Source organism: Oncorhynchus masou, unplaced genomic scaffold (assembly GCF_036934945.1).
Source record: "Oncorhynchus masou masou isolate Uvic2021 unplaced genomic scaffold, UVic_Omas_1.1 unplaced_scaffold_1332, whole genome shotgun sequence".
Lineage (NCBI taxonomy): Eukaryota > Metazoa > Chordata > Actinopteri > Salmoniformes > Salmonidae > Oncorhynchus > Oncorhynchus masou.
This window is the reverse complement of record NW_027003196.1, coordinates 50,001-74,122: the sequence shown is the minus strand read 5'-3', so window position 1 is coordinate 74,122 and position 24,122 is coordinate 50,001. Positions and strand designations below refer to the sequence as shown.

The 24,122-nt window shown below is 45.3% G+C and overlaps 1 pseudogene; it reads right to left on the bottom strand.

Annotated features, from left to right (window-relative positions):
• LOC135530394 (tight junction protein ZO-1-like) overlaps positions 1–24,122 on the bottom strand; it is a 71,043-nt pseudogene that overhangs the window by 36,939 nt on the left and 9,982 nt on the right.

The window sequence follows — 24,122 nt, the reverse complement described above, 5'->3', positions numbered from 1 at the left end:
CTGTTGGAGCATTATCCCCTGTAAATCTTTAGTCTGATCTAGTGTATGAAACATATTTTAATATTTGTTTAATCCCAGTGGCAACTATATAATATTGGATTTCTGTAGCTGATAGCATTGATTCAATTCATGTTTATTTAACCTTAATTTAACAAAGTCAGTTAAGAACAAATTCTTATTTACAATGATGCAATGACGGCCTACACCCGTCCGACGCTGGGCCAATTGTGCGCCACCCTCTGGGACTCCAAATCACAGCCGGATGTGATACAACCTGGATTTGAACCAGGGACTGTAGTGACGCCTCTTACACTGAGATGCAGGGCCTTTAGACCGCTGTGCCACTCTGGAACAAGTGGTTAGAGTGGAGGGGCGGCAGGTAGCCTAGTGGTTAGAGTGGAGGGGCGGCAGGTATCCTAGTGGTTAGAGTGGAGGGGCGGCAGGTATCCTAGTGGTTAGAGTGGAGGGGTGGCAGGTAGCCTAGTGGTTAGAGTGGAGGGACGGCAGGTAGCCTAGTGGTCAGAGCGTTGGACTTGTAACCGAAAGGTTGCTACATCAAACCCCCGAGCTGACAAGGTGAAAAGCTGTAGTTCTTCCCCTGAACAAGGCAGTTAACCCACTGTTCCCCTGAACAAGGCAGTTAACCCACTGTTCCCCTGAACAAGGCAGTTAACCCACTGTTCCCCTGAACAAGGCAGTTAACCCACTGTTCCCCTGAACAAGGCAGTTAACCCACTGTTCCCCTGAACAAGGCAGTTAACCCAATGTTCCCTGGTAGGCTGTCATTGTAAATAATAATTTGTTCTTCACTGACTTGCCTCGTTAAATAAAAATAAAGTGAGCACATACATGTTTTGTATGCGTACGTGATCCCTGTGGAAATTGAACCGACAACCTTAGTGTTGCCGTAGCGAAGTGTGTAGTTGCTGGTGTATCCTGTCTCACCCTGAGAATTTGGTCCCCCTCCTCCAGACCCTCCTTAGCTGCTGGGCTGTCCTCCAGGACTCCTGCTACGAAGATGCCCACGTCGTTCCCCCCGGCCAGCCTCAGACCCACACTCTCCCCCTTCTTAAACTTCACCAGCTTCATACTTGGCCTGAGGAATGAGGACAAAGGGTGAGATGGGGACAGAGGAAAGACAGTTATAGACAGTTAATGACCCACTCTGTGATATTTACGTTCTGTCACCCATAGAAATAGTCTTTCTAGAATGGCTATTCCCATTCAAGTCAATGGTCGAAGGGGCTTTGTCCCTTCTAGGAATTATATTTGTTTGATGTCCCCTGCCAAAGATCATTGAAGTTAAAACGTTATTTTGTCGTAATATTGAGCAGGACAGGAGGTTGGAGGTACCATAGGATACTGTTAGAGACTTCTACATACCGTAGGATACTGTTAGAGACTTCTACATACCGTAGGATACTGTTAGAGACTTCTACATACCGTAGGATACTGTTAGAGACTTCTACATACCGTAGGATACTGTTAGACTTCTACATACCGTAGGATACTGTTAGAGACTTCTACATACCGTAGGATACTGTTAGAGACTTCTACATACCGTAGGATACTGTTAGAGACTTCTACATACCGTAGGATACTGTTAGAGACTTCTACATACCGTAGGATACTGTTAGACTTCTACATACCGTAGGATACCGTTAGAGACTTCTACATACCGTAGGATACTGTTAGAGACTTCTACATACCGTAGGATACTGTTAGAGACTTCTACATACTGTAGGATACTGTTAGAGACTTCTACATACCGTAGGATACTGTTAGAGACTTCTACATACCGTAGGATACTGTTAGAGACAGGTGAATAGATACTTCTACAAACTGTAGGATACTGTTAGAGACTTCTACATACTGTAGGATACTGTTAGAGACTTCTACATACTGTAGGATACTGTTAGAGACTTCTACATACCGTAGGATACTGTTAGACTTCTACATACCGTAGGATACTGTTAGAGACTTCTACATACCATAGGATACTGTTAGAGACTTCTACATACTGTAGGATACTGTTAGAGACTTCTACATACTGTAGGATACTGTTAGAGACTTCTACATACTGTAGGATACTGTTAGAGACTTCTACATACTGTAGGATACTGTTAGAGACTTCTACATACTGTAGGATACTGTTAGAGACTTCTACATACTGTAGGATACTGTTAGAGACTTCTACATACTGTAGGATACTGTTAGAGACTTCTACATACTGTAGGATACTGTTAGACTTCTACATACCGTAGGATACTGTTAGAGACTTCTACATACCGTAGGATACTGTTAGAGACAGGTGAATAGATACTTCTACATACTGTAGGATACTGTTAGAGACTTCTACATACTGTAGGATACTGTTAGAGACTTCTACATACCGTAGGATACTGTTAGAGACTTCTACATACCGTAGGATACTGTTAGAGACTTCTACATACTGTAGGATACTGTTAAACTTCTACATACTGTTAGAGACTTCTACATACTGTAGGATACTGTTAGAGACTTCTACATACCGTGGGATACTGTTAGACTTCTACATACCGTAGGATACCGTTAGAGACTTCTACATACCGTAGGATATTGTTAGAGACTTCTACATACCGTAGGATACATTTACATTACATTTAAGTCATTTACTGTTAGAGACTTCTACATACCGTAGGATACTGTTAGAGACAGGTGAATAGATACTTCTACATACTGTAGGATACTGTTAGAGACTTCTACATACCGTAGGATACTGTCATCGTGGGCAGCGCTGGGCACAGGGGCATCAGAGGGGCTGACTGGCAGGTCCACATCAGGCTGGCCTGGCTGGGCATATACTGGCTTGGGTTCTGAGAAAATACACACACACACACACACACACACACACACACACACACACACACACACACACACACACACACACACACACACACACACACACACACACACACACAATCAACTGTACTGTGCACACACATCCATGTACTATTCCCACAAGAGAGTGAATGGAGGTTCAAATGTAGGTTAGAGGGACCACACTAACCTAATCTCAATACCCACAATACATCTGGCCTTCACGCTAACCTAATCTCAATAGCCACAATACATCTGGCCTTCAAACCTAATCTCAATACCCACAATACATCTGGCCTTCACGCTAACCTAATCTCAATACCCACAATACATCTGGCCTTCACGCTAACCTAATCTCAATACCCACAATACATCTGGCCTTCACGCTAACCTAATCTCAATACCCACAATACATCTGGCCTTCACGCTAACCTGATCTCAATACCCACAATACATCTGGCCTTCACGCTAACCCTAATCTCAATACCCACAATACATCTGGCCTTCACGCTAACCTAATCTCAATACCCACAATACATCTGGCCTTCACGCTAACCTAATCTCAATACCCACAATACATCTGGCCTTCACGCTAACCTAATCTCAATACCCACAATACATCTGGCAATAACCTAATCTCAATACATCTGGCCTTCAAGCTAACCTAATCTCAATACCCACAATACATCTGGCCTTCACGCTAACCTAATCTCAATACCCACAATACATCTGGCCTTCACGCTAACCTAATCTCAATACCCACAATACATCTGGCCTTCACGCTAACCTAATCTCAATACCCACAATACATCTGGCCTTCACGCTAACCTAATCTCAATACCCACAATACATCTGGCCTTCACGCTAACCTAATCTCAATACCCACAATACATCTGGCCTTCACGCTAACCTAATCTCAATACCCACAATACATCTGGCCTTCACGCTAACCTAATCTCAATACCCACAATACATCTGGCCTTCACGCTAACCTAATCTCAATACCCACAATACATCTGGCCTTCACGCTAACCTAATCTCAATACCCACAATACATCTGGCCTTCACGCTAACCTAATCTCAATACCCCAATACATCTGGCCTTCACGCTAACCTAATCTCAATACCCACAATACATCTGGCCTTCACGCCTAACCTAATCTCAATACCCACAATACATCTGGCCTTCACGCTAACCTAATCTCAATACCCACAATACATCTGGCCTTCACGCTAACCTAATCTCAATACCCACAATACATCTGGCCTTCACGCTAACCTGATCTCAATACCCACAATACATCTGGCCTTCACGCTAACCCTAATCTCAATACCCACAATACATCTGGCCTTCACGCTAACCTAATCTCAATACCCACAATACATCTGGCCTTCACGCTAACCTAATCTCAATACCCACAATACATCTGGCCTTCACGCTAACCTAATCTCAATACCCACAATACATCTGGCCTTCACGCTAACCTAATCTCAATACCCACAATACATCTGGCCTTCACGCTAACCTAATCTCAATACCCACAATACATCTGGCCTTCACGCTAACCTAATCTCAATACCCACAATACATCTGGCCTTCACGCTAACCTAATCTCAATACCCACAATACATCTGGCCTTCACGCTAACCTAATCTCAATACCCCAATACATCTGGCCTTCACGCTAACCTAATCTCAATACCCACAATACATCTGGCCTTCACGCTAACCTAATCTCAATACCCACAATACATCTGGCCTTCACGCTAACCTAATCTCAATACCCACAATACATCTGGCCTTCACGCTAACCTAATCTCAATACCCACAATACATCTGGCCTTCACGCTAAGCTAATCTCAATACCCACAATACATCTGGCCTTCACGCTAACCTAATCTCAATACCCACAATACATCTGGCCTTCACGCTAACCTAATCTCAATACCCACAATACATCTGGCCTTCACGCTAACCTAATCTCAATACCCACACCACACCAACACAGTACATAGTGCCCTGATCTGGGAGGAGACACCACACCAACACAGTACATAGTGCCCTGATCTGGGAGGAGACACCACACCAACACAGTACATAGTGCCCTGATCTGGGAGGAGACACCACACCAACACAGTACATAGTGCCCTGATCTGGGAGGAGACACCACACCAACACAGTACATAGTGTTCTGATCTGGGAGGAGACACCACACCAACACAGTACATAGTGCCCTGCTCTGGGAGGAGACACCACACCAACACAGTACATAGTGTTCTGATCTGGGAGGAGACACCACACCAACACAGTACATAGTGCCCTGCTCTGGGAGGAGACACCACACCAACACAGTACATAGTGTTCTGATCTGGGAGGAGACACCACACCAACACAGTACATAGTGCCCTGATCTGGGAGGAGACACCACACCAACACAGTACATAGTGCCCTGATCTGGGAGGAGACACCACACCAACACAGTACATAGTGCCCTGATCTGGGAGGAGACACCACACCAACACAGTACATAGTGCCCTGATCTAGGAGGAGACACCACACCAACACAGTACATAGTGCCCTGATCTGGGAGGAGACACAGCAGGCTGCTGGCTGCAGGGCAGGAGGAGAAACGTCAGAGTCCATCAAGTCACACTGTTTATAACCAACTAACTGTAGGCTGCAGCCTCAGCCAAGCTCAGCACTCAGCACACAGCAGTTGTCAGCATAGCAAGCTTTTAGCTGTAACCTTGGTAGCGGGACTGAAACCGTTGTATGGGTTAAAGGGGCCTTCTACAGTTCAAACTATAACACAGTGACACCCTGCCACTGTTTCGGTAAAACGCTGAGGGAAAGGGGAAACTCATACAGAGCTATGGATGTAAGGAATGACCATGCATGATATCAATATGATATAAATAGATATTTTTTAAGATATACAGTTTGTGTTTACAATGACATTGTTCACAAACAATGGAGTAAAACAAGCATTATGTTGGGTTCTGATGGGGTACAACAGTTGAACTAAGTTCATGAGTAAGGTAGTGGTTAGGTCTACTAGTTACGGCAGTGGTTATGTCTACTAGTTACCGGTAGTGGTTAGGCCTACTAGTTACCGGCAGTGGTTAGGTCTACTAGTTACGGCAGTGGTTAGGTCTACTAGTTACGGCAGTGGTTAGGTCTACTAGTTACCGGCAGTGGTTAGGTCTACTAGTTACGGCAGTGGTTAGGTCTACTAGTTACCGGCAGTGGTTAGGTCTACTAGTTACGGCAGTGGTTAGGTCTACTAGTTACGGCAGTGGTTAGGTCTACTAGTTACCGGCAGTGGTTAGGTCTACTAGTTACCGGCAGTGGTTAGGTCTACTAGTTACCGGCAGTGGTTAGGTCTACTAGTTACGGCAGTGGTTAGGTCTACTAGTTACCGGCAGTGGTTAGGTCTACTAGTTACCGGCAGTGGTTAGGTCTACTAGTTACCGGCAGTGGTTAGGTCTACTAGTTACCGGCAGTGATTAGGTCTACTAGTTACCGGCAGTGGTTAGGTCTACTAGTTACGGCAGTGGTTAGGTCTACTAGTTACCGGCAGTGGTTAGGTCTACTAGTTACGGCAGTGGTTAGGTCTACTAGTTACCGGCAGTGGTTAGGTCTACTAGTTACGGCAGTGGTTAGTTATACTAGTTACCGGCAGTAGTTAGGTCTACTAGTTACCGGCAGTGGTTAGGTCTACTAGTTACGGCAGTGGTTAGGTCTACTAGTTACCGGCAGTGGTTAGGTCTACTAGTTACCGGCAGTGGTTAGGTCTACTAGTTACGGCAGTGGTTAGGTCTACAAGTTACCGGCAGTGGTTAGGTCTACTAGTTACGGCAGTGGTTAGGTCTACTAGTTACCGGCAGTGGTTAGGTCTACTAGTTACTGCAGTGGTTAGGTCTACTAGCTACGGCAGTGGTTAGGTCTACTAGTTACCGGCAGTGGTTAGGTCTACTAGTTACCGGCAGTGGTTAGGTCTACTAGTTACCGGCAGTGGTTAGGTCTACTAGTTACGGCAGTGGTTAGGTCTACTAGTTACGGCAGTGGTTAGGTCTACTAGTTACGGCAGTGGTTAGGTCTACTAGTTACCGGCAGTGGTTAGGTCTACTAGTTACCGGCAGTGGTTAGGTCTACTAGTTACGGCAGTGGTTAGGTCTACTAGTTACCGGCAGTGGTTAGGTCTACTAGTTACGGCAGTGGTTAGGTCTACTAGTTACAGCAGTGGTTAGGTCTACTAGTTACCGGCAGTGGTTAGGTCTACTAGTTACCGGCAGTGGTTAGGTCTACTAGTTACGGCAGTGGTTAGTTCTACTAGTTACCGGCAGTGGTTAGGTCTACTAGTTACCGGCAGTGGTTAGGTCTACTAGTTACGGCAGTGGTTAGGTCTACTAGTTACGGCAGTGGTTAGGTCTACTAGTTACCGGCAGTGGTTAGGTCTACTAGTTACCGGCAGTGGTTAGGTCTACTAGTTACCGGCAGTGGTTCTGACCTGGTAGAGGTGGTAACTGTTTCTCCTCCCTGGTGACCGGCGGCTCCAGGGGTTTTGGCAGGGCAGGAACTTCCTCTGTTAACTTGGCTGGTACCGCTGTCGGCTTCAAGATCCTCTCCTCCTCACGACTTCTGTGATCGGAGACAAAAAAAGTTTTTTTTTAGTTTTTTGTTAAATAATATTTTATGCATGTGCACGTGATCCCTGCGGGAATTGAACCCAGGAACTGGCATGCCATTGTTAGTGCCAAACTCTCAGCAACTGAGCCAATACGGGACCAGAGATGTGGTACAATATAACAAATACTACACATCACCTATATATGCGTCTCGGCGTTTTAACTGCAGTGGACAACACGTAAAGGCTGTAGAGATAAATAATAACAAGGAAATAAATAACAATAATAATAATAATAATGAGGATGCTTTTATCTGTCCAATTTCAAAGTGTTTTTTTTTTTGGCATATCCCAACTCTTCATGAGACACCCTCAGAGAAGAGGCGCTCTCGAGTGCTGCAGCGTTCTAAGGCCCTGCATCTCAGTGCAAGAGGTGTCACTACAGACCCTGGTTCGATTCCAGGCTCTATCACAACCGGATGTGATTGGGAGTCCCATAGGGCGGCGCACAATTGGCCCAGCGTCGTCTGGGTTAGGGTTAGGGTTTGGCCCGGGGTAGAATTGGTTCTTAATTGACTAGTTAAATAAATATCTTCAGAGAGAGGTGTCACGGCCAAGGTCTGCCATTATAAATGACAACCTTAGAGCAATTAGGGTTAAGTGCCTTGCTCAAGGGCACTGACAGATCTTTCACCTCGGGAGTCAAACTAGCAACCTTTCAGTTACTAGCTCAACGCTCTAATCGCTAGGCTACCTGCCGCCTTGTGTGTGTCTGTGAGCTTGAAGGTCACCGTTTGTTTTTGTCTTCTCCTTTGTACTCTATTTTTAGAGAGGCATATCTGAGGTGATGGAGGGGGGAGGGCGGGGAGAAAGAGGGAGGGCGGGAGAGAGGACGGGGAGAGTGAGAGAGTGTGCGGGGAGAGAGGGAGGGGCGGAAGAGAGGAAGGCAGGAGAGGGCGAGAGAGAGAGAGGAGGAGAGAGAGGGGGAGGGCGGGAGCGAGAGAGAAAGGGCGAGAGACAGAGAGGGCGTGAGAGAGAGGGAGGGCGGGGAGCGAGAGAGAGAGAGAGAGAGAGAGGGCGAGAGAGAGATAGGGAGGGCGGGAGCAAGAGAGAGAGAGAGAGAGAGAGAGAGAGAGAGAGAGAGGCGAGAGAAAGAGGGAGGGAGAGAGAGAGGGAGGGGCGAGAGAGAGAGAGAGTAAGGGGGAGGGTGGGAGCGAGAGAGAGAGAGAGAGAGCGGGTGAGAGAGAGAGAGAGAGAGGAGCGAGAGAGGGAGTAAGGGGAGGGCGGGGAGCGAGAGAGAAAGGGGAGGGCGGGAGCAAGAGAGAGAGAGGGTAAGGGGGAGGGCGGGAGCGAGAGAGAGAGAGGGGTGGGAGTGAGAGAGAGGGGGAGGGCGGGAGCGAGAGAGAGAGAGTAAGGGGGAGAGGGAGGAGGGCGGGAGAGAGAGAGAGAGAGAGGGTGGGAGCGAGAGAGAGAGAGAGAGAGGGGGGAGGGCGGGAGCGGGAGAGAGAGAGGGGGGAGGGCGGGGAGAGAGAGAGAGAGAGGGTGGGAGAGAGAGAGAGAGGGGGGAGGGACGGGAGAGAGAGAGAGAGGGGGGGCGGGAGCAAGAGAGAGAGAGGGGGAGGGTGAGAGAGAGAGAGAGAGAGAGAGGGGGCGGGGAGCGAGAGAGAGAGGGAGGGGCGGGAGCGAGAGAGAGAGAGAGAGAGGGGGGGGCGGGAGCGAGAGAGAGAGAGGGGGGGGGGGCGGGAGCGAGAGAGAGAGAGGGGGGGTTATGTGTACTCCAGGTGCACTTCGCTCTGGCTGAGAACCAGTAAAGGTTGGACACTGTAGCTCTGGCTGAGAACCAGTAAAGGTTGGACACTGTAGCTCTGGCTGAGAACCAGTAAAGGTTGGACACTGTAGCTCTGGCTGAGAACCAGTAAAGGTTGGACACTGTAGCTCTGGCTGAGAACCAGTAAAGGTTGGACGAACAGAGATTACTAACCCGGAGGTCAGAATGATTTATCCCAAACGGCAACAAACATACAGCCTGGTCCAAGAGCTGCTTCTGATGTCTTGCCAATTCCTATTGTCATTTGGCGTGATAATGACCATCGGACTTGGCTGTAGAGCACAAACTAGTCTGGGACAAGGCCAACAAACAGTATTCTTCAGATGATCACGCACAAACATATATTCTGTTTAAAGTTTTAAGAGGTGAAATCTGTGAAGAAAATCTGTTAAATCAGCAAAGAAATCAGGAAGGCTTGGTTCTGTTGTTGGGTAGGGAAACAGAGAATCAGGAAGGCTTGGTTCTGTTGTTGGGTAGGGAAACAGAGAATCAGGAAGGCTTGGTTCTGTTGTTGGGTAGGGAAACAGAGAATCAGGAAGGCTTGGTTCTGTTGTTGGGTAGGGAAACAGAGAATCAGGAAGGCTTGGTTCTGTTGTTGGGTAGGGAAACAGAGAATCAGGAAGGCTTGGTTCTGTTGTTGGGTAGGGAAACAGAGGGAATCAGGAAGGCTTGGTTCTGTTGTTGGGTAGGGAAACAGAGGGAATCAGGAAGGCTTGGTTCTGTTGTTGGGTAGGGAAACAGAGAATCAGGAAGGCTTGGTTCTGTTGTTGAGTATAGGTGTTGTTTTACAGGGTCAGTCATAGTAGTATGATAGGTGTTGTTTTACAGGGTCAGTCATAGTAGTATGATAGGTGTTGTTTTACAGGGTCAGTCATAGTAGTATGTTAGGTGTTGTTTTACAGGGTCAGTCATAGTAGTATGATAGGTGTTGTTCTACAGGGTCAGTCATAGTAGTATGATAGGTGTTGTTTTACAGGGTCAGTCATAGTAGTATGATAGGTGTTGTTTTACAGGGTCAGTCATAGTAGTATGATAGGTGTTGTTGTACAGGGTCAGTCATAGTAGTATGATTGGTGTTGTTTGACTACTGCCCAGAGTCTGGTACAACTCCCCTGGTAAACTACTGCCCAGAGTCTGGTACAACTCCCCTGGTAAACTACTGCCCAGAGTCTGGTACAACTCCCCTGGTAAAGTACTGCCCAGAGTCTGGTACAACTCCCCTGGTAAAGTACTGCCCAGAGTCTGGTACAACTCCCCTGGTAAAGTACTGCCCAGAGTCTGGTACAACTCCCCTGGTAAAGTACTGCCCAGAGTTTGGTACAACTCCCCTGGTAAACTACTGCCCTAATCATAGGAAAGAGAAGGGGTGTGAGCAGCTACAACACAGAGGAAAAACAACTTCATTCAACACATCCTGGCTAGAGAGGAAAAACAACTTCATTCAACACATCCTGGCTAGAGAGGAAAAACAACTTTATTCAACACATCCTGGCTAGAGAGGAAAAACAACTTTATTCAACACATCCTGATGGCAGGTAGCCTAGTGGTTAGAGTGGAGGGGCGGCAGGTAGCCTAGTGGTTAGAGTGGAGGGGCGGCAGGTAGCCTAGTGGTTAGAGTGGAGGGGCGGCAGGTAGCCTAGTGGTTAGAGTGGAGGGGTGGCAGGTAGCCTAGTGGTTAGAGTGGAGGGGTGGCAGGTAGACTAGTGGTTAGAGTGGAGGGGCGGCAGGTAGCCTAGTGGTTAGAGTGGAGGGGCGGCAGGGTAGCCTAGTGGTTAGAGTGGAGGGGCGGCAGGGTAGCCTAGTGGTTAGAGTGGAGGGGTGGCAGGTAGCCTAGTGGTTAGAGTGGAGGGGTGTCAGGTAGCCTAGTGGTTAGAGTGGAGGGGGCAGCAGGTAGCCTAGTGGTTAGAGTGGAGGGGCGGCAGGTAGCCTAGTGGTTAGAGTGGAGGGGTGGCAGGTAGCCTAGTGGTTAGAGTGGAGGGGCGGCAGGTAGCCTAGTGGTTAGAGTGGAGGGGCGGCAGGTAGCCATGTGGTTAGAGTGGAGGGGCGGCAGGTAGCCTAGTGGTTAGAGTGGAGGGGGCAGCAGGTAGCCTAGTGGTTAGAGTGGAGGGGCGGCAGGTAGCCTAGTGGTTAGAGTGGATGGGCGGCAGGTAGCCTAGTGGTTAGAGTGGAGGGGCGGCAGGTAGACTAGTGGTTAGAGTGGAGGGGCGGCAGGTAGCCTAGTGGTTAGAGCGGATGGGCGGCAGGTAGACTAGTGGTTAGAGTGAGGGGCGGCAGGTAGCCTAGTGGTTAGAGTGGAGGGGTGTCAGGTAGCCTAGTGGTTAGAGTGGAGGGGCGGCAGGTAGCCTAGTGGTTAGAGTGGAGGGGCGGCAGGTAGCCTAGTGGTTAGAGTGGAGGGGCGGCAGGTAGCCTAGTGGTTAGAGTGGAGGGGCGGCAGGTAGCCCAGTGGTTAGAGTGGAGGGGCGGCAGGTAGCCTAGTGGTTAGAGTGGAGGGGCGGCAGGTAGCCTAGTGGTTAGAGTGGAGGGGTGGCAGGTAGCCTAGTGGTTAGAGTGGAGGGGCGGCAGGTAGTCTAGTGGTTAGAGTGGAGGGGTGGCAGGTAGCCTAGTGGTTAGAGTGGAGGGGCGGCAGGTAGCCTAGTGGTTAGAGTGGAGGGGCGGCAGGTAGTCTAGTGGTTAGAGTGGAGGGGCGGCAGGTAGCCTAGTGGTTAGAGTGGAGGGGTGGCAGGTAGCCTAGTGGTTAGAGTGGAGGGGTGACCCCCCGAGCTGACAAGGTACAAATCTGTCGTTCTGCCCCTGAACAAGGCAGTTAACCCACTGTTCCCAGGCCGTCATTGAAAATAAGAATTTGTTCTTAACTGACTTGCCTGGTTAAATAAAGGAACATTTTAAAAATCCTGAACATAAAGACCTGTGCTGAGGCCCTTCATTGCCTTGTGGAGGCTAGGCTACCTGAAAGAACCTTCCACTGCATACCACTAACCTCCTGGAACTTACAGAGAAACATACCACTAACCTCCTGGAACTTACAGAGAAACATACCACTAACCTCCTGGAACATACAGAGAAACATACCACTAACCTCCTGGAACTTACAGAGAAACATACCACTAACCTCCTGGAACTTACAGAGAAACATACCACTAACCTCCTGGAACTTACTGTCATAACATACCACTAACCTCCCGGAACTTACTGAAAAACATACCACTAACCTCCTGGAACTTACTGTCAAAACATACCACTAACCTCCTGGAACTTACTGTCAAAACATACCACTAACATCCTGGAACTTACTGAGAAACATACCACTAACCTCCTGGAACTTACTGTCATAACATACCACTAACCTCCTGGAACTTACTGAAAAACATACCACTAACCTCCTGGTACTTACTGTCAAAACATACCACTAACCTCCTGGAACTTACTGTCATAACATACCACTAACCTCCTGGAACTTACTGAAAAACATACCACTAACCTCCTGGAACTTACTGTCAAAACATACCACTAACCTCCTGGAACTTACAGAGAAACACACCACTAACCTCCTGGAACTTACAGAGAAATATACCACTAACCTGGAACTTACTGTAAAAACATACTACTAATCTCCTGGAACTTACTGAAAAACATACCACTAACCTCCTGGAAGTTACTGAGAAACATACTATTAACCTCCTGGAACTTACTGTCAAAACATACCACTAACCTCCTGGAACTTACAGAGAAATATACCACTAACCTGGAACTTACTGTAAAAACATACTACTAATCTCCTGGAACTTACTGAAAAACATACCACTAACCTCCTGGAACTTACTGTCAAAACATACCACTAACCTCCTGGAACTTACAGAGAAATATACCACTAACCTGGAACTTACTGTAAAAACATACTACTAATCTCCTGGAACTTACTGAAAAACATACCACTAACCTCCTGGAACTTACTGAAAAACATACTACTAACCTCCTGGAACTTACTGTCAAAACATACCACTAACCTCCTGGAACTTACTGAAAAACATACCACTAACCTCCTGGAACTTACTGTCAAAACATACCACTAACCTCCTGGAACTTACTGAAAAACATACCACTAACCTCCTGGAACTTACTGTGAAAACATACCACTAACCTCCTGGAACTTACTGTCAAAACATACCACTAACCTCCTGGAACTTACGGAGAAACATACCACTAACCTCCTGGAACTTACTGTCAAAACATACTACTAACCTCCTGGAACTTACTGTCAAAACATACCACTAACCTCCTGGAACTTACTGAAAAACATACTACTAACCTCCTGGAACTTACTGTCATAACATACCACTAACCTCCTGGAACTTACTGAAAAACATACCACTAACCTCCTGGAACTTACTGTCAAAACATACTACTAACCTCCTGGAACTTACTGTCAAAACATACCACTAACCTCCTGGAACTTACTGAAAAACATACCACTAACCTCCTGGAACTTACTGTCAAAACATACCACTAACCTCCTGGAACTTCCTGTCATAACATACCACTAACCTCCTGGAACTTACTGTCAAAACAACAGTGTATTCACTAATACCCTATACAGACAGACTTTACAGTATGTTGCCTGTAAAAACAAACTGTGGAAATGCTTTTTAGAGCCCAATTCATACAGTTCAATTTTTACCACATTCATTCCGGGATCAGCCGTTTACTGTATATCTCCCGTGCACATGGACGGCGACTGTAGGTGTGGGCCGATGTGGGTCGTTTAATGAATCCGTTGAATATACACCATCACAAAGAAAGCCATTATTACATGTGTTTTAGGCCAGTCCTGAGAAACATTATAAGACTAATAAAATGCATTTTGAGTTATGCTCGTAGACTGAGATGGCCATTTCAACATGTACCACTGTACCTGAACTTGTCCACTAAGTAACTCCATTTTTTTTCCATTGCAGAACGTTCTGCTACGGTATGCACAAATGAACACGACCCAGGTCACTCACAGACCAGACCCAGATAAATCAATCTGCCCTAACTTCTCCTTTATGACCCAGGTCACTCACAGACCAGACCCAGATAAATCAATCTGCCCTAACTTCTACTTTACGACCCAGGTCACTCACAGACCAGACCCAGATAAATCAATCTGCCCTAACTTCTACTTTACGACCCAGGTCACTCACAGACCAGACCCAGATAAATCAATCTGCCCTAACTTCTACTTTACAACCCAGGTCACTCACAGACCAGACCCAGATAAATCAATCTGCCCTAACTTCTCCTCTCCTCTTCTCACCCCCTCCATAACTCTCCAGTCTCAAACTCCCTTAAATATTTCAGAACCAAAATACTACGGACTAGATTCCTTTAAACATATCCTCTTCTTTGTGTCTTAAAACCTGTTGGTACTAGGGGGCGATATTTTAATTTTTGGATGAAAAACGTTCCCGTTTTAAACAAGATATTTTGTCACGAAAAGATGCTCGACTATGCATATACAGTGCCTTGCGAAAGTATTCGGCCCTCTTGAACTTTGCGACCTTTTGCCACATTTCAGGCTTCAAACATAAAGATATAAAACTGTATTTTTTTGTGAAGAATCAACAACAAGTGGGACACAATCATGAAGTGGAACGACATTTATTGGATATTTCAAACTTTTTTAACAAATCAAAATAATTGGTCTGAAAAATTGGCCGTGCAAAATTATCCCCAAGGTGTCTGGAGTATTGTGATGTCTTTAAATGCATTTCCATTGAAGAATAGCCGTAAGGGACCATATTTAGCAAGTGGTCACATGGTGTCTCCCGCAGAAAATCTTACGTAAAATACTGAGGTAGCCATTTTTCCAATCGCTTCTTATGAGAAACCAACTGCCTCGACGGATATATTATCAAATATATATGTTAAAAACACCTTGAGGATGGATCCTAAACAACGTTTGCCATGTTTCTGTCGATATTATGGAGCTAATTTGGAAAAAAGTTTGGCGTTGTAGTGATAGCATTTTCCGGTTGATTTCTCAGCCAAGCATGATGAACAAACGGGAGCTATTTCGCCTACAAAAATAATATTTTTGGAAAAAAGGAACATTTGCTTTCTAACTGGGAGTCTCCTGAGTGAAAACATCCGAAGTTCTTCAAAGGGAAATGATTTAATTTGATTGCTTTTCTTATTTTCGTGAAAATGTTGCCTGCTGCCAGCAGAGGCTAGCATAGCATTATGCTATGATAAACTTACACAAATGCTTGTCTAGCGTTGGCTGTAACGCATATTTTGAAAATCTGAGATGACAGTGTGATTAACAAAAGGCTAAGCTGTGTCTCAATATATTTAATTTGTGATTTTCATGAATAGGAAAATTTTCTAGGGATATTTATGTCCGCTGCGTTATGCTAATTCGTTTGAGGCTATGATTACGATCCCGGATCCGGGATTGCTAGTCACGGATCTGGGATCTGCCATCATACTTCCACTTTGACCTCGCGAGACAAACTGTTTGAAACAGGCATGAGCAGACATTGCTCTCCCACAATCCACAGGGACGAGTGTCACATCAACAGTGAATGGCGGCCCATTGTTAAAAGGATTGTGCCAAGCATGCGATCTCTCTCTCTCTTCACACACACCAAACAGACGCTACACACACACACACACACACACACACACACACACACACACACACACACACACACACACACACACACACACACACACACACACACACACACACACACACACACACACACACACACACAGAGTGAGATTGTGTGATAAACTTACACAGGCAGTGACAGTGGCCTTGTTGGAGCAGAACAAGACCCAACCCTCAATAATTGATGTACAGTGTGTGTGTGTGTGTGTGTGTGTGTGTGTGTGTGTGTGTGTGTGTGTGTGTGTGTGTGAGAGAGAGACAGTGTAACCCCATGGCTGTTAACTGAGTAACAATTTCCAAATATCAGCCTCAATGTCAAACTCTTTTAGTCTTTTTCTTCTGCTGAGTTTAAATCCAGCAGTATTCGGGCCAGAGATGTATTCTTCATGGAAACGGATTTAAGTTAGAGGTTACAAGTAATCTTTATCTGTAAGAAGAGGAGAAATATAAGGGGTGTTTTGAATGAATCTAAACTCAGAGACTGTATACGATCGGCACGGGATACTAAACCATCTACTCATCTATCTATGAATCAAGTTACTATTCTGTCAGATACAAAGTACAGTGGTCTCTATACCCAGTGGTCTCTATACCCAGTGGGCTCTATACCCAGTGGGCTCTATACCCAGTGGGCTCTATACCCAGTGGGCTCTCTACCCAGTCGGCTGTACACCCAGTGGGCTCTATACCCAGCGGGCTCTACACCCAGTGGGCTCTATACCCAGTGGGCTCTACACCCAGTGGGCTCTATACCCAGTGGGCTCTACACCCAGTGGGCTCTACACCCAGTGGGCTCTACACCCAGTGGGCTCTATACCCAGTGGGCTCTACACGCAGTGGGCTCTCTACCCAGTGGGCTCTCTACCCAGTGGGCTCTCTACCCAGTGGGCTCTACACCCAGTGGGCTCTACACCCAGTGGGCTCTACACCCAGTGGGCTCTACACCCAGTGGGCTCTACACCTAGTGGGCTCTATACTCAGTGGGCTCTATACCCAGTGGGCTCTATACTCAGTGGGCTCTACACCCAGTGGGCTCTCTACCCAGTGGGCTCTCTACCCAGTGGGCTCTACACCCAGTGGGCTCTACACCCAGTGGGCTCTATACCCAGTGGGCTCTATACTCAGTGGGCTCTACACCCAGTGGGCTCTCTACCCAGTGGGCTCTCTACCCAGTGGGCTCTCTACCCAGTGGGCTCTCTACCCAGTGGGCTCTACACGCAGTGGGCTCTCTACCCAGTCGGCTCTACACCCAGTCGGCTCTATACCCACTGAGGAAGGGAACCTGGTGTCCAACTTACGGTATTCTCCAACTGAAGTGTATTTGTTAAGTGTGCAAAAAAACAAAAACATGACAATAACGACACTTAAGAAAACATTAAAAACATCTCCGTTTTCAGCGGTCAAAACCGTTCGAAATGTTTTGCCCAGTTGGTTAGAAGGTGAAAACAGTGCAAAGAACTCAAAGGCCAATTATGATATTTTGCTAAATTATTGGCAAAAGATCTGATCTGATGGATCATAACACCAATTAGTGGAAAAATAATTGGGCTGACTGTGTAAACGCAGCCAAAGAGCCTTTGAGTTCTAATGTAGGTTTTTTTCTGGATCGCAAAAGGGCTCAGGTGGTGGGAGTGAATTTTAGAGGGCCCCATATTGGCAGTGTAGAGACCTTTGCATTTGTAAGCCAATTTCCTGCAATTCTAGAAATTTCTCCATGGAGCGGAGAGAAAATGTTGCCGTTTTAAAGCCATTTTCCTGCAATTCTACATGTCATACCACGAACATCCTGGAACTTACTGTCGAAACATACCACTAACCTCCTGGAACTTACTGTCGAAACATACCACTAACCTCCAGGAACTTACTGAAAAACATACCACTAACCTCCTTGAACTTACTGAAAAACATACCACTAACCTCCTGGAACTTACTGAGAAACATACCACTAACCTCCTGGAACTTACTGTCAAAACATACCACTAACCTCCTGGAACTTACTGAAAAACATACCACTAACCACCTGGAACTTACTGAAAAACATACCAGTAATCTCCTGGAACTTACTGAAAAACATACCACTAACCTCCTGGAACTTACTGTAAAAAACATACCACTAACCTCCTGGAACTTACAGAGAAACATATCACTAACCTCCTGGAACGTACAGAGAAACATACCACCAACCTCCTGGAACTTACTGTCAAAACATACCACTAACCTCCTGGAACTTACTGAAAAACATACCACTAACCTCCTGGAACTTATTGTCAAAACATACCACTAACCTCCTGGAACTTACTGAAAAACATACCACTAACCTCCTGGAACTTACTGAAAAACATACCACTAACCTCCTGGAACGTACAGAGAAACATACCACTAACCTCCTGGAACTTACTGAGAAACATACCACTAACCTCCTGGAACTTACTGAAAAACATACCACTAACCTCCTGGAACGTACAGAGAAACATACCACTAACCTCCTGGAACTTACTGTCAAAACATACCACTAACCTCCTGGAACTTACTGTCTTAACATACCACTAACCTCCTGGAACTTACTGAAAAACATACCACTAATCTCCTGGAACTTACTGAAAAACATACCACTAATCTCCTGGAACTTACTGAAAAACATACCACTAACCTCCTGGAACTTACAGAGAAACATACCACTAACCTCCTGGAACTTACTGAAAAACATACCACTAACCTCCTGGAACATACTGTCAAAACATACCACTAACCTTCTGGAACTTACTGTCAAAACATACCACTAACCTCCTGGAACTTACAGAAAAACATACCACTAACCTCCTGGAACTTACTGTCAAAACATACCACTAACCTCCTGGAACTTACTGTCATAACATACCACTAACCTCCTGGAACGTACAGAGAAACATACCACTAACCTCCTGGAACTTACTGTCAAAACATACCACTAACCTCCTGGAACTTACTGTCAAAACATACCACTAACCTCCTGGAACTTACTGAGAAACATACCACTAACCTCCTGGAACTTACAGAGAAACATACCACTAACCTCCTGGAACTTACTGAAAAACATACCACTAACCTCCTGGAACTTACTGTCAAAACATACCACTAACCTTCTGGAACTTACTGTCAAAACATACCACTAACCTCCTAGAATCTCCTGTCATAACAACAGCGTATTCACTGATACCCTATACAGACAGACTACATGTTAATGTTCTACATTCTTTATATGTGGTTTTAGTCGTTTAAGTTTACACAGAAAGCGTTTTTTCCATCATGTAAATATATGTAAAAACAAAAAATTAAAATTCAAGACGTTTGGACTTAGGCGAGCCGATGAAACGTTTAGGTCGGCCCGCCCTGTACTGTGGTAGCAGCCAGGTGGTGTGGCGTTTACCTGCCGTTGGTGATCTGTGGAGGGGAGTGTCTGGAGTGGTCGGACCGCTTGTCAGGGGAGCGGGACCGGCCGCTACGATGTCTGTCGTGGGATCGGTTGGAGTGGTCGGACGCCACCGAATGGATGTCTGAAATGTCTGTTGTTCAGACACACAAAACAAAAAACACAATATTCAACAACGTATGAATAATAAAGGAGAAGGGAAAGAGGGATACCTGGTGGGTTGTACAGGGGGATACCTAGTCAGTTGTACAGGGGGATACCTAGTCAGTTGTACAGGGGGATACCTAGTCAGTTGTACAGGGGGATACCTAGTCAGTTGTACAGGGGGATACCTAGTCAGTTGTACAGGGGGATACCTGGTCAGTTGTACAGGGGGATACCTGGTCAGTTGTACAGGGGGATACCTGGTCAGTTGTACAGGGGGATACCTGGTCAGTTGTACAGGGGGATACCTGGTCAGTTGTACAACTGAAATGTGTATTCCATATCACATCATTTAGAAGACACTTTAAAAAAAAAGAATGTACCCCCTTTTCTCCCCAATTGTTAGCAGCTACTATCTTGTCTCATCACTACAACTCCCGTATGGGCTCGGGAGAGACGAAGGTTGAAAGTCATGCGTCCTCCGAAACACAAGCCGCACTGCTTCTTAACACAGCGCGCCATTCAACCCGGAAGCCAGCCGCACCAATGTGTTGGAGGAAACACCGTGCACCTGGCAACCTTGGTTCGTGCTCACTGCGCCAAGCCCGCCACAGGAGTCGCTAGGGCGCGATGAGACAAGGATATCACTGCGTCCGGAACACCCCTCCCAAACGACACAAACACACACTCTGACACAAACACACACACACATTCTCACACACACTCTCACACTCACTCACACACTCACTCACACACACACACACACACACACACACACACACACACACACACACACACACACACACACACACACACACACACATTCTCACACACACTCACACACACACACACTATCACACACTATCACACACACCTATGTAGTGTCCCTCACCGTCTCTGTCGGAGGCGTTGGCTGATGGGACGCTGTCGTCCAGGTCTGGTATGTTCAGCAGCGTAGCTCTCTCGTCTCTCTGCACCACCATCTTTAGTTTGCCCTTTGACCTCTCAATCAGCTTCTTAGCGTCTATCAACGACAGGTTCTCTGTCACCGTGCCATTGATCTGAGAGGAAACAACCAATTAGCTACAAACGGTAACCTAATTAGACACAGCTTGGAGAAAACAACCAATTAGCCCGTCTGTGTGCAGGGGACAGCGAGGAAAAACATATATTCAGCTGATTACGGAACAATGTGCTAAATCATCGAAGGATGTTTCCATCCCCGATATCCTCATTCTCCCCCCTCTACCTCCCTCCCTCCTCTCACCTTCAGTACTACGTCTCCCTCTTGTATGTTTCCATCTCTTGCCGCCAGGCTCTCAGGGGAGATGTCCTTCACGAAGATGTGGCTGGCCAGGCGAAGGCCATATTCTGCTTACGGAGTGAACGAACAGCAACAAAGATAGTGTTAGCATAGCATAGTATAGCATGCTAAAGCATGTTAGCATGGTATAGCATGCTATAGGATTTTAGCAATATTGCATGCTATAGTATGTTAGCATAGTATATAGCATGTTGACAATAACGCTCACGTCTGCTAGCTGCTGGTAGGACGGCTATGGAGCTTTGAGAGGGTAGCAGCTGGTAGCAGCGGTTAGCACTAGCATCGCCAGGCCTCGGCACATACCAGTAGCCGCCAATGTGGGTCTTTGGAGTGTCTACCTTCTAATCTAACGGTCTAATTCATCCGTTTAATATACACCATGACAAAGAAATGCATTATTTAATTTAGGCAGGTCTTATTAAGAAATATTATGATACAAAAAAAAAAAAGATTTATAAAGAACATTATATTCTTATTTCACAGTAAGAATGTAATGGAATATAAGATAATTAAAAAACAAAATTTTAATTATATTCCCCCCCCCCCCCCCCCAAAAACAACTTAGTGTCTTGAGTGCTGAAACTACGGTTATTCTACAACAACAACAAAAATACAAACATTTATTTATTTAGAAACAGAGCCCATCCGTTCATTATTGAGAGTTGTTTGGCAAATGTAGGTGTGTTAGAAACATTAGAATCTGCTCTTTCCGATTGGTCAGATACAGAAACCAAAACGTGAGAATTTGAAAAAGTCTGTTTTGTATGTTTAAAAAAATACAAATACAAAACACATGCTCTGTTTCCTGTCTTTGTATCAATTACACAGGTCTCGTCATTCACAATTTGACAATTGATAACATTGTCACCCAATCAGGCTATTGTCAATTTTATCTGCTCTTTAGGTTATAGCTAATATTATATGTTTTCAACTGTTTTAAAAGTTTCTTTCTGTTGTTTTGTTTCACAGCTGGTAGCTAATCATACAAAATAACTTAAAAATGCTATTATATCCCACCTCGCGCAACAACACTGCCTTGGCTGGGGAGCTGAGCTCACTGTGATTGATGTGATAAAGATGTATTTTTAGTAGTGCTGAACACAAAAAGTTTTGTCTAATTTACTTCAAAGAGTGTGAATGTCCTTGTGTTTTCTTTGGCTATTTTTTATTGTTTTGTTCACAATGTTTGAGTTTGCTTCAACTGCTCACGAAGACACATCAGCTACTCGTCCGATTCTCACAGGCACTCACTGTCACGAGGAGAACAGCTCAAGTGCTTCGGTAGCTTCCCGCCCTTAAAGGGGCAGCTGAAAATGTTTGTCTCATTTGTGTTTTGTTGGTTAAAAGATCAAATTGAGCAATATATCACATCTTACTGGTAATACATCTATTGTTTACGAAACATGCTCATCCTTTTTTTATTTATTTTTATTTAAATGTTTTATTTGATCTTTATTTAACTAGGCAAGTCAGTTAAGAACTAATTCTTATTTTCAATGGCGGCCTAGGAACAGTGGGTTAACTGCCTGTTCAGGGGCAGAACGACAGATTTGTACCTTGTCAGTTCGGGGATTTGATCCAGCAACCTTTCAGTTACTGGCCCAACACTCTGATCACTAGGCTACCTGCCTCCCCTGTTGTTGGTGTAATTACGCAAAAATCTGAGTGGCTGGTAGGCCAAACAGTTTGTCTCAAGACCTGATCCCAACTAACATTAACTAGACAATATATATCCTAACTAACCCTAACCCCAACTAGACAATATATCTCCTAACTAACCCTAACCCTAACCCCAACTAGACAATATATCTCCTAACTAACCCTAACCCTAACCCCAACTAGACAATATATATCCTAACTAACCCTAACCCTAACCCCAACTAGACAATATATCTCCTAACTAACCCTAACCCTAACCCCAACTAGACAATATATATCCTAACTAATCCTAACTCTGACTAGACAATATATCTCCTAACTAACCCTAACCCTAACCCTGACTAGACAATATATCTCCTAACTAACCCTAACCCCAACTAGACAACATATCTCCTAACTAACCCTAACCCCAACTAGACAACATATCTCCTAACTAACCCTAACCCCAACTAGACAGTATATCTCCTAACTAACCCTAACCCCAACTAGACAATATATCTCCTAACTAACCCTAACCCCAACTAGACAACATATATCCTAACTAACCCTAACCCTAACCCCAACTAGACAATATATCTCCTAACTAACCCTAACCCCAACTAGACAATATATCTCCTAACTAACCCTAACCCCGAATAGACAACATATCCTAAACTAATCCTAACCCTAACCCCAGCGAGACAACAAATATCCTAACTAACCCTGACCCTAACCCCAACTAGACAATATATATCCTAACTAATCCTAACCCCAACTAGACAACATATATCCTAACTAACCCTAACCCCAACTAGACAATATATCTCCAAACTAACCCTAACCCTAACCCCAACTAGACAATATATCTCCAAACTAACCCTAACCCTAACCCCAACTAGACAATATATATCCTAACTAATCCTAACCCCAACTAGACAACATATATCCTAACTAACCCTAACCCCAACTAGACAATATATCTCCAAACTAACCCTAACCCTAACCCCAACTAGACAATATATCTCCAAACTAACCCTAACCCTAACCCCAACTAGACAATATATATCCTAACTAACCCTAACCCCAACTAGACAATATATATCCTAACTAACCCTAACCCCAACTAGACAACATATATCCTAACTAACCCTAACCCCAACTAGACAATATATCTCCAAACTAACCCTAACCCTAACCCCAACTAGACAATATATCTCCAAACTAACCCTAACCCTAACCCCAACTAGACAATATATATCCTAACTAACCCTAACCCCAACTAGACAATATATCTCCAAACTAACCCTAACCCTAACCCTAACCCCAACTAGACAATATATCTCCAAACTAACCCTAACCCTAACCCCAACTAGACAATATATCTCCAAACTAACCCTAACCCTAACCCTAACCCCAACTAGACAATATATCTCCAAACTAACCCTAACCCTAACCCCAACTAGACAATATATCTCCAAACTAACCCTAACCCTAACCCCAACTAGACAACATATATCCTAACTAACCCTAACCCCAACTAGACAACATATTGATTATAGCTTTATAATTCCAAAGCCCAAAATAGTTAAATTATTCCATTGTTTGTCAGGTCCACATACTATAGAAAAATAGAAAATTACT